At 36.9% G+C, this 12,939-nt stretch overlaps 1 pseudogene; it reads left to right on the forward strand.

The window, feature by feature from the left end:
* The window catches only part of LOC139176521 (large ribosomal subunit protein uL24 pseudogene), a 50,136-nt pseudogene extending 49,191 nt beyond the window's left edge, over positions 1-945 (forward strand).
* The last annotated feature ends 11,994 nt before the right edge of the window (positions 946-12,939 follow it).

Below are 12,939 nucleotides of genomic sequence, written 5' to 3' on the forward strand. Positions count from 1 at the left end.
TCTTCATAATATTTGCATTGATGCTGTAAGAAAACAAGGCTTGTTCTTTTAAACTCCTTGGAAATTTATTCATTGTCTCTCTCAACGACACTTGCCACCTTATACCCAGTTTTCTGCATTTGTGCCCCAAATAACTTTTCTCATTACACAAATGTGGTGCTCATTGTCAGCATCGTTTTTCATGTTTTCATACTTTTTAGTTTCTAGTACATTGTATATGAAATCTCTTCATAAATGTTTGTTGAATAAAGGCCTAGGAATATAAACACTTTCAAATAATAAGTCATATGAGCCATAATTTCTTCTGAATTACCTTTTAATTGTACTAGCATGTCTCTGTTGAATTAAAACCTTGAGCATATCTAAATTTAGGCAAATATTTCTTAGCTCATGGAAGGCTCATCATCTTAGGAATGTCTCAGTTTCAAGTACCATAATACCTACCACCTTAAAACTGCTCATAAAAATCCACGTAATCCCTTTGTGACTTCTGACCAAAGCAAGAATCGAAAAAGGCATTTCAATGCGCCTTCCCACATTCTCAGGAAAATTATGTCTTCTCCTCTTTCTAAAGAGCTAAGACAGAAGTACAACGTTCGATCCACGCCCATCTGAAAGGATGATGAAGTTCAGGTTGTACGAGGGCACTACAAAGGGCAGCAAATTGGCAAAGTAGTCCAGGTTTACAGAAAGAAATACGTCATCGCATTGAACGAGTGCAGCGGGAGAAGGCTAATGGCACAACTGTCCATGTGGGCGCTCACCTCAGCAAGGTGGTTATCACCAGACTAAACCTGGACAAAGACCACAAAAAGATCCTGGAACGTAAAGCCAAATCTCGCCAAGTAGGAAAGGAAAAGGGCAAATATAAGGAAGAAACAGTTGAGAAGATGCAAGAATAAAGTCATCTTGTCTACAGCTTTCATTAAAAACTGTTAAAATGAAGACTCCCCTGGCAGTCCAGTGATTAAGATTCCATGCTTCCCATGCAGAGGGTGTGGGTTTGATTCATAGTCAGGCAAGTAAGATCCCACAAGCTGCACAGGCCAAAAGAAAGGAAAGAAAATCCACTTAAGAAGAGACCTGAAAGTGAAGTCACTCAGTCGTGTCTGACTCTTTGCAATCCCATGGACTGTAGCCTGCCAGGCTCCTCCGTCCATGGGATTTCTCAGGCAAGAATACTGGAAGGGGTTGCCATTTCCTTCTCCAGGGGATCTTTCCTACCCAGGGATCAAACCCTGGTGTCCCACATTGCAGGAAGACTCTTTACCATTTAAAGAGAGCTGGAGTTAGGCATTTTAGTGTTGGGTGAGACAGCTTATCAATACCCTTGCTTTGACTGGACTGCCTTGTGACTCCTTAGCCTTCTCATTGTCTGAGAGGGCATAGGGAAACCATGCAGGGGCCAAAGGCTCACATCCTCAGGCTACAGTGACCAGAACAAAAGAGTTCAGAAGATCAAAGGAAAGAAAAGAATCCTATTTATTCTTCCAAAACGAGAGTAAAGTCTTTCTTGAAAATGCTTGAGCCAGATTTCCCAGGCATATCATTGGCCAGAGTTAGTTCAAACGCCCAACTGGTAAAGGAAAACAGAATCTTTTAAAACCAATTTAAAGCCATGATTTCTTACCTCCAAGTGCATGTTGCTGTCAAAACAAAATTGTAAGTAAGAATAAGAAATGTCTGGTAGATAGAAAATTAACCATACTGTCATTGTGTAAAACCCATGATTAAAACTGAAACTCCTGTGTTATTACTTCAGCTTTATATTTATTTGCATATTCAACCTAGCAAAAATTGCAAACAACAGAAAAAAAAAAAAATCAACCAACCATAATACCCAACCAAAGGAGCCAAATAAAATATTGCACTGAATTATTTCTCTACAATGCTTGCATCCTATTTTTCATGTGAGTTGAAATACAGAAACATACACCAATACTGCATATGGTTGTTTATCTGTACTGAATGCATTATATCTGTTCCTTCTCAGATAATAATACTATACTTAGGGTACACTTCCTGTTATAGTTTTCCTCACATTGCTTTGTGATATATTAAAATGTCTTGCTTCTTCACTTAAATATCAGTTTTTAAATGGCAGGCAAATCTTTATATTTTTGTAGCCTTGCAGATTTGGATACTACTAGTTTATAGGAAATAAATAAATATTTATCATATGAATAGATGTTGAGGAATAATGAAGCCGAGGAATATGGATGGATGAATGAATAACAGTCTTGTCATATTGAGGTTTAATCATTGTTTTCTGTAGGGAAAGTCAATATCATTCTTTCCAGTTTATTCTTAATCACTAACTAGCTACACACTCAGTTGGATTTCTATTCATGATTGCAAGTTCTTTACAATTTTAATTGGCTCACCAGACAGACTTCTTGTTTTTGAGTTTTAAAATGAGATAAAATAGATTATCTATCTTATTCAAAAATGAGCTTTAGATTGCAAAGTATAAATCTTTTGGACTGCTATGCTTTTGTGTGTTTATAAAGAATAGTGTAGTGTTTTTCTAATATGTCACCTTAGCTAAACTGGATCTATATATATTTCCCAGAATTTCATTTTCTTTTGGTTCCAGGTTAGTGTTGGCCTAAGAAATTCACATGTCATTTGTTAAACAGAAGTGAGTTAGCGTTTCCCCACTGTGAAGGTGCTTGTAGTCAATGCACACTTTGAATCTCATGTATATTTTTACTAAACAGTTGGCTCACATGGCTGGTGTCTTCCAGCAATCAGTTCCTTCATTCTTTCCACTTTCATCTGATCCTCCACCTTTTCCAAATGCGGGACCGGATGCAAATACACGTCTGAACTAAAAGGCTGCATCCTACAGGTTACTGACATTACCAATGGTGTTGTTTACGAGAGATGGAGTGGGGTTCAGTTTTAATTTGTGAGTTTCATTTTATTCTTGTGGGTTCCAGTTTGGGCTTACTCTCCCTCATTTCTTGCCAACCTTCTGTTCCCAAGTGCTGGCCCTAATGACCCTGTTCACAATACTATATGCAGAAGCAACAAGGTTACACGATTCTGCAAAGTTTAATCCCTACAACAAATTCCTTAATGGATATTGCATATAGTAAATTTACTGATCAAACTGATACAACTAATACATGATGTATTATAGGTTCATGAATTTGAGCAATTAAAATTTTTCCTGGTTGTATTAAAATGAAGAGTCAATTTTTGTCTTAAAATGGAAGAATTAAGAAATAAACCTTTTGAAAAACTCAGCAGAGCTGCTGAGAGAGACCCAGAGCTGTCATGCCAAGATCCAACTCCAAGCAGAATGACAGGCACCTTTCTAAGCAAAGCGCTTCCACACAGAAGCTTTTCTTAGAGAATAAGCAAACACAACTTTCATTTTCTTCTGGTATATATTACTTCATATGATTATTATTTCAGCTAATAATTGACGGCACCACTTTTCTGTCTTTAACACTCTGTTGTAAGCTTCTTAAGAGTCTATGTGTTTGTAGATCTTGGACACGTGGTTGGTTCTCAAAAACATAAGTTGATAAATGAATACTCTAGCAGAATACACTGAAGGAAAATGCAGCTTCACAAATGTCACTGTACATAGGTCTGACTAGTAGCTGGAGTTTAGAAACAGAGTGGTTGAAAGAAAAAAAAAAAAAAAAAAACACGGTTCATGGGAACAGCAAGCCCAGTATAAAAAGTAAGAGGTAAAAGAAATCATTAGTTAAGAACACACAAGAAAATCCCATATGAGGTTGCGAAAAGAAAGAAGGTGATAGAGAGTAAGAGACAGAGAGAGGGACAGGAAGAAAGAGGGAGAGGGCCAAACAATTTCAAAACCCATATAGTTTTCTTAATTTGACATGGATAAGGGCTTTAATAATTCCTGTTGAAGACTTAGTTTATTATTTGAAGGAACTGTATAGTATACACAGTTGTTAGGAAAATTGAATGATAATTGACTATTAACTAAATGTAAATCAAGCAGTTTTTATTTTGATTTAATGATTCTTCCAGGAATTTTTGTGAACAGATTTCCAACAAAGGTGGACTATACATGATATTTGGTAAAATTTTGCTACCTTATATTACAGTCTTCTTTCACAAGGTTCATTGTTTCTTTATGTGACATAAATTATTTTCTTTCCTAATTAGAACATTTTTATTGTTTGAGACTTGACCTGAATGTCCATAAATCTTCACCATTTAGAACTTCTGCTTTATAAATGTTTAAACTATCCATATATCTCTGATCTTATGTTTGGCGTTTACTGAACATTAATTAATTCATCAGCTAATTAAAATTAAATCCAAGGGAAACTGAAGTGTGGCATTATGAAAATCAGCATGCACAATTAATTCATTGTCTCCTTGGCTTACAAACTTCACCAAAAATAACTTTTATTTTCTGGTCTTCAATAGTCTAGGAGGCATGTTCTGTTTCATTGCCACACAGCTACATTATTAGGATTTAGAATTCAAGGGTATTTCTGTTAATTCTATAAAGAAGGCCCATTAAATTTATAAATATGCTAATATTTGAGCTCAAAACTAAATGCATAAGATTCACAGTAAATAGCTCAAGGAGATGGAGAATAAAAGTGGTTTCTTATGATTAAAGGAAGTAAGCACTCTATTCAATAGTATGAAAAATGAAAGTTGAATGGTCAACAACACATAAGGAGATGAATAAGTGCCACATATAAACTTACATATGGAGCTTAGTGTATCACCTAGAAGTTCTTTAATCTGCAAAAATCATTAACTTGCCTGTTTAATCATCAGTGAAATAAACAGGAGTGTTGTTTATTTTTGAGTAACAGAAAACTGTGGATATGCTGTTTTTGCCAGTGGTTTAAAATTGTGAAAACCAACTTTTCTATGATTCTCTTATCTTCTCTTTATGATAGTAAATAGATGCTAAAGCTCCAAGTATTATAAGCATGTTCAGTGCAGGAGAAAGTATTAAGGTGCAGAGCCAGCTGTGACCCCTCCTATGAGGTAAAAAGTTTTAAGCAGCCTTTCACAAACCCAATAATCAGAGTTGAATGTCTTAGTAATGGTTCTGGGGAAAATGTGTCTAAATATGATTCAAATTCACATGTAATGAAAGAAAATATTGACACATTTGAGAATATTAAAACATTAAATAAACTTTTCCATGAGGAATAAAAGGAAAGATAAAAGATGAACAGGGGGAAAATATTTGTAATACACGCTACAGAAAATTCTAAAATCTGTAATAGGACTTTAAAAACATCAAGGGAAAAGATCAAACCTCAGTGAAAATGGAGCAGAATATATACACAGACAAATCACCAAAGCTCTTAAACATAAGACAAACTGCTAATGTCACTAATGAGAAAAAATGCAGTTTCAAATTATTCCAAAATAACCATTTCTCATCGGTCAGTATTGTCAATATTCAGAAGTTTGACAACACACTCTTTCAGTCAGTCTGTGGAGAAACAGGCAATCTCCTATATTTCTTGTAGAATTAAAAATGATATAACCTACATGCCAATGCAGGAGATGTGAGTTCGATTCCTGGGTTAGGAAGATTCCCTGGAGAAGCAAATGACAACCCACTCCAATAATCTTGCCTGGAAAATCCCATAGACAGGGAATCCTGGTGGGCTAGAGTCCATGGGGTCACAAAAGAGTTGGACATGACTTAGCGACTAAACAACAGCAACCACCCTAGTGTAAATGTATTTCACAGTAACTATAAAAATATAGATTGCCCAGGAAATTCCATGGAAAGAGGAGCCTGGTGGGCTACAGTCCATAGAGTCACAAAGATTTGGGATTTGGACATGACTGAGCACGCTTGCAAAAAAAAAAAAAAATATATATATATATATATATATATATATATATATATACACACATATATGTGCATTAATCCATTGGATGAAAAATCACACTTTGATACAGTAACTCTAAACATTCATCTCTAAAAATATTCCCAACATGCAAATATGTACTCTTCTGGTATTATTCCTAATAACAAGCTATAAAGTGAAATCGCTCAGTCATGTCCGATTCTTTGTGACCCCATAGACTGTAGCCTACCAGGCTCCTCTGTCCATGGGATTTTCCAGGCAATAGTACTGGATTGCTATTTCCTTTCTAGGCGATCTTCCCAACCCAGGACTGAACCCGGGTCTCCCTCATTCTAGACAGATGCTTTACCATCTGAGCCACCAGGGAAGTCCTATAACAAGCTATAGGACACACCTAAATGGGCATATCTTGTTGTTGTCTGGTTGCTCAATGGTGTCCGACTCTTTGCAACCACATGAACTGTAACACACCAGGCTTCCCTGTCCTTCACTGTCTCCCAGAGTTTGCTCAGATTCATGTGCATGGAGTCAGTGATGCCATCCAACCATCTCATCCTCTGTCAGCCCCTTCTCCTCCTGCCTTCAATCTTCCCTAGCATTAGAGTCTTTTCCCGTGAGTCAGCTCTTTGCATCAGGTGGCCAAAGTATTGGAGCTTCAGCTTCAGCATCAGGCCTTCCAATGAATATTTAGTCTTGACTTCCTTTAGGATGGACTGGTTTGATCTCCTTGCAGTCCAAGGAACCCTCAAGAGTCTTCTGCAGCACCACAGCTTGAAAGCTTCAGTTCTTCAGTGCTCTGCCTTCTTCATGGTCTAACTCTCACATCCACACGTGACTACTGAAAAAACCATAGCTTTGACTAGAGGGACCTTTGTTGAAAAAGTGATATCTCTTCTTTCTAATACACTGTCTGGGTTTGTCATACCTTTTCTCCTATGGACCAAGAGTCCTTTAATTTCATCACTGAAGTCACCATCTGCAGTGATTTTGGAGCCCAAGAAAATAAATTCTTTCACTGTTCCCCATCTATTTTCCAAGAAGTGATAGGACCAGATGCCATGATCTTTGTTTCTTGAGTGTTGAGTTTTAAGCCTGCTTTTTAACTCTCCTCTTTCACTTTCATCGAGAGGCTCTTTATTTATTGCTTAAATTATTTTTTATCTATACATTAAACTACAATATTAAAAAATTAAGAGATTGGATTCTGGCATGACATTTTAAGGGGCTCCATGTACCCAATTCTCAGTGAAAAGAATAAAAGTCATTTAAGAATAAAAACATATGAAGTCTTTGGGAATAGACCTAAAAGCACAGCAAATGATGGAACATTTAGTCAAGAATGTCTACTGAAATTCCATAAGAACAGAGAGAAGCTGTGGTGTTTGCTTTATGACCTGCCTCTTTCATTCTCCTAGCCCAGAGTAATGGAACCCCCAATTTCCAGATGGGTGCAGCTAAGGATGCAGGCTTCCTTTCTCCCAAGGTCCCCGTTTAGGGACAATGACACCTAATCTGGATGGGCAGAACATAAGGCGTTTTCATCCTTTCCTCAGCTACCTTTTGCAGACATTAATTTTGATACAATTGGGGATAAGAAATTGAAAATTCCTTCTTTCTCTCAGCCACCACTTGTGGCAAGGTGTCTCTATGTGAGGGCACAGCAGACTGTAATTCTAAATGCCTACATTAAAAAAGAAGAGATAGCTCATAGATCACATCAGGTCAGATCAGTTCAGTTCAGTCGCTCAGTTGTGTCTGACTCTTTGAGACCCCGTGAATTGCAGCACACCAGGCCTCACTGTCCATCAGCAACTCCCAGAGTTCACTCAGACTCACGTCCATAGAGTCAGTGTTGCCATCCAGCCATCTCATCCTTTGCTGTCCCTTTTCCTCCTGCCCCCAATCCCTTACAGCATCAGAGTCTTTTCCAATGAGTCAACTACTCACATGAGGTGGCCAAAGTACTGGAGTTGCAGATTCAGCATCATTCCTTCCAAAGAACACCCAGGGCTGATCTCCTTTAGAATGGACTGGTTGGATCTCCTTGCAGTCCAAGGGACTCTCAAGAGTCTTCTCCAACACCACAGTTCAAAAGCATCAGTTCTTCGGCACTCGGTTTTCTTCACGGTCGAACTCTCACATCCATACATGACCACAGGAAAAACCATAGCCTTGACTAGATGGACCTTTCTTGGCAAAGTAATGTCTCTGCTTTTGAATATGCTATCTAGGTTGGTCATAACTTTCCTTCCAAGGAGTAAGCGTCTTTTAATTTCATGGCTGCAGTCACCATCTGCACTGATTTTGGAGCCCAGAAAAATAAAGGCAGCCACTGTTTCCCCATCTATTTGCCATGAAGTGATGGGACCAGATGCCATGATCTTCGTTTTCTGAATGTTGAGTTTTAAGCCAACTTTTTCACTCTGCACTTTCACTTTCATCAAGAGGCTTTTTAGTTCCTCTTCACTTTCTGCCATAAGGGTGGTGTCATCTGCATATCTGAGGTTATTGATATTTCTCCCAGCAATCTTGATTCCTTCTTGTGCTTCTTCCAGCCCAGCATTTCTCATGATGTACTCTGCATATAAGTTAAATAAGCAGGGTGACAATATACAGCCTTGACGTACTCCTTTTCCTATTTGGAACCAGTCTGTTGTTCCATGTCAAATTCTAACTGTTGCTTCCTGACCTGCATATAGGTTTCTCAAGAGGCAGGTCAGGTGGTCTGGTATTCCCATCTCTTTCAGAATTTTCCTGTTTATTGTTATCCACACAGTCAAAGGCTTTGGTATAGTCAATAAAGCAGAAATAGATGTTTTTCTGGAACTCTCTTGCTTTTTCCATGATCCAGCAGATGTTGGCAATTTGATCTCTGGTTCCTCTGCTTTTTCTAAAACCAGCTTGAACATCTGGAATTTCTTGGAAAATTTTGAGCATTCCTTTACTAGCGTGTGAGATGAATGCAATTGTGTGGTAGGTTGAGTATTCTTTGACATTGCCTTTCTTTGGGATTGGAATGAAAACTGACCTTTCCAGTCCTGTGGCCACTGCTGAGTTTTCCAAATTTGCTGGCCTATTGAGTGCAGCACTTTCACAGCATCCTCTTTCAGAATTTGAAATAGCTCCAGTGGAATTCCATCACCTCCACTAGCTTTGTTCATAGTGATGCTTTCTAAGGCCCACTTGACTTCACAATCCAGGATGTCTGGTTCTAGGTGAGTGATCACACCATCGTGATTATCTTGGTCATGAAGATCTTTTTTGTACAGTTCTTCTGTGTATTCTTGCCACCTCTTCTTAATATCTTCTGATTCTGTTAGGTCCATATCATTTCATTGACTTGCTATTCCACCTTTGGAAACAACAGCAACAAAAAATATCAAATTAAAGCAAGCAGAAAGAAGAGAATAAAGGCTAGAGTGTATATAAATGATATAGAGACTAGAAAATCAAAACCTCAAGATAACAATTTAATTGTACTAGAATATGTTATAATTAAAGTTCAGATAATATTTTTTTAATGTGGATGGATAGAAGTTGACATCCTCATGTATTGTTGGTAAGAATGTAAAATTTTACAGATTCTTTGTAAATCATTCTGTTATATTTTCTAAAAGTTAAACATAAAGTTGCCATTTAATGCAGCAATTCCACACATACATGTATACATAAATGAAATGAAGGATGGACAACTGAATATCTATCAAGTAATGAACAGACAAATATAATATAGATAACACAAGCAAACTATGTACACATACATACAATGAAACATCATTTGACCAAAAAAGAATGAAGAACACCACCACATATGATGAACTTTGAAGATACTGTGCTAAGTGAAAAGAGTCATAAAAACACACATATATTATTCTATTTATGTGAAAGTTCCAGAATAGCAGTACATAGAGATAGAAGATTAGTGGTTCTCTAAGGCTGAGGGTCATTGTGGATTGACTGGTTATATCTAAAAGTTATGGAATTTCTTCTTGAGGTGATGAAAATGTTCTGTAATAGATAGTAGTGTAGGTAGCAAAACTCTGTGGCTATGCTAAAAGTTATTGCACTATACATTTTTAGATGGGTGAATTCTATGGCATGTGAATTCAATAGATCTCTTATAAAAATAATAAAGAACTCTATGCACTGTTATATAAATATTTTCATACTGTATCAAGAGAACAAAAAAGGCACACTTTTTTGCTTTATGTATATTATGTACTATATCTGATTAAGAAATATGAAGAGATAAGAATGCACAGATTTTTGAAACCCACAAATATATAACAGAATTTAAGGAAAGCAGAGACCTATAGGAGTTGAGAGGGGATTAGGTATAAAAATAGGAAAGGAATGGGCGTATTCTGAGTAAACATATTAATTTTAAATATTTAATTTTTAATTGAAGGATAATTGCTTTACAAAAGTCAGAATAGGAAAAACAAATATTGTACATTAACATATATATGGAATCAAGAGAAATGGAACTGATGAACATACTCATAGATTTTAAAAGCAATTAATATAACCCAGATAAGAAATATAATGCCAGTGAATAGAAATGGAGATTAGGGAACCTAATATTATCTTATTGATACCATTATCCACATACAAATGAATTTTACCACAGTCCTCTTATAACTGAAAGGTTATATTGAGTTTTATTAATAGTTTTATGTGTGGGAGTGATGTCATTTTTATCTGCAAAGTAAGATTTAGTATATGAGTAATTATCAGGATGCTATTGTTGTTGAGAACAGTCTTCTAACTGTGAATTAATATAAATGATAATACTGGATGGAAAGATACCCAGTGATGCTTGATTGGATCTCGTGATTTAAAGTACTTTCTGAGATATTTTCCATGAGTATCAATGGCATGCCAGTTTCTCTAGTGGCAATATGGACATGTAGTGCATGTACCATATTCCACAGAAAAGGAATCATGTATTCTTAGAACATAGATGATATTGGGACTGAGACTAAGAAATCTCAAGGTAATCTTGGAGTCAGAAAATGATAAAGTGCTAAAAATATGTCGAAACATAGAAGACAGCTGGAGGAGTGGTCACTAGCCAAATCTGGAACAGCTCGGAGATTGTCATGAATAGAATGGATTATAAAGCTCTGGCTAAAAAACAGTTTCTGAGTTCCTAAAGTATTCTTGTAGAAGCCCTTTCCGAGCAGTTTCAGGTTCACAGCAAAATTGAGTGCAAAGTACAAAGAGCTCCCACACGCCCCCTATTCAGTCCTCACTCCCCTCACCTCATAACCTCTTCATCATACCCCACACCAGAGCAGAACATTTGTTATATCAATGAGCAAATATTGACAGATTATTATCATCCAGAGTCCATAGTTCATCTTGGTGTCATCCATTATGCAATTTTGACAAATGTATAATGACATATACCCTGCATCATGTGGAATAGTTTCACTGCTGAAAGTCTTCTGTGCTCCACCTATTCACCAACTCCCAACCCCTGGCAAACACTGATTTTATTTTGTTTTACTCCCTTCATAGTTTCAGCTTTCCCAAAATATCCTGTAGATGAAATCATATAGTATGTAGCCTTTTAGATTGCTTTTTTCCCCACTTACTAATACACAGTTAAGTTTCACTCATGTATGTTTGTATCTTGATAATGTAATATCTGTGTGTACCGAAATTTGTTTACCCATTCACCTACAGAAGGGCATTTTGATTGCTTCTATGTATTGGAAGTTACAAATACAGTTTTGGCTGCTTTAAATATCTCTGTGCAGGTTTTTGTATAGACATAAGTTTTCAATTTATTTACTTGGGTAAATACCAAGGATTGCAGTTGGTGGATTACATGGTGAGAGTAAGTTTCCTTTTGTAAGAAATCACCAAATGGTCTTCTAAAGTGACTATACTATTTTGCATTCCCATCAGCAATGAATGAACCTTCCTGTTGCTTCACATCATCAGCATTTGATGTTGGGAGTGTTCTAGATTTAAGATATTTCAGTAAAAAGTATCTCATTGTTATAATTTGAAAGTGTACAGTGACAGAGGATGACTCACTTTTTTATATGCTTCTTGTACATCTGGGTATCTTCTTTGGTGAGATGGTTGTTCAGGTCTCATAATCTTCTAACTAGGTTTTTATTTGTTTTTATCTATTGAGTTATAAGAGATTTTTTTATAATTAACTTTAGCTGAGAGACCTTTTCCTATAGACATTTTGCAAATATTTTCTTCTAGTCTGTGGTTTGTCTTGTTTTCCTGATGATGTCTTTGCAGAGCAGAAACTTATTTTTTTTTTTTTTTTGAGGAATTTCAGTTTATCAGTGCTTTCTTTCATGAAATGGTTCAAAGATCAGTTTACTATATTTGTGTGGAACTACTTCTGGGCTCTCTATTTTGTTCCATTGATTTATCTATTCTTTCATCAATACCATACTCCCTTATTTTGGAAGAAAAGTTATGACCAACCTAGATAGCATATTCAAAAGCAGAGACATTACTTTGCCAACAAAGGTCCGTCTAGTTAAGGCTATCATTTTTCCTGTGGTCATGTATGGATGTGAGAGTTGGACTGTGAAGAAGGCTGAGTGCCGAAGAATTGATGCTTTTGAACTGTGGTGTTGAAGAAGACTCTTGAGAGTCCCTTGGACTGCAAGGAGATCCAACCAGTCCATTCTGAAGGAGATCAGCCCTAGGATTTCTTTGGAAGGAATGATGCTAAAGCTGAAACTCCAGTACTTTGACCTCATGTGAAGAGAGTTGACTCACTGGAAAAGATTGATGATGGGAGGGATTGGGGGGGAGGAGGAGAAGGGGACAACAGAGGATGAGATGGCTGGATGGCATCACTAACTCAATGGAGGTGAGTCTGAGTGAACTCCGGGAGTTGGTGATGGACAGGGAGGCCTGGTGTGCTGCGATTTATGGGGTCACAAAGAGTCGGACACAACTGAGCACCTGAACTGAACTGAACTGAAGTCCTAAAGTCACGCATATTAATTATTTACCTTTGTTGTGTTGAATTGTTGCCTCTTTTTAGTTAGAGATTTATTCTTTTCCTAATATTGTAAGGAGATTGCAAGCCAGCAAGACATGGGACAACAAA

Source organism: Bos indicus, chromosome 16 (genome assembly GCF_029378745.1).
Source record: "Bos indicus isolate NIAB-ARS_2022 breed Sahiwal x Tharparkar chromosome 16, NIAB-ARS_B.indTharparkar_mat_pri_1.0, whole genome shotgun sequence".
NCBI lineage: Eukaryota > Metazoa > Chordata > Mammalia > Artiodactyla > Bovidae > Bos > Bos indicus.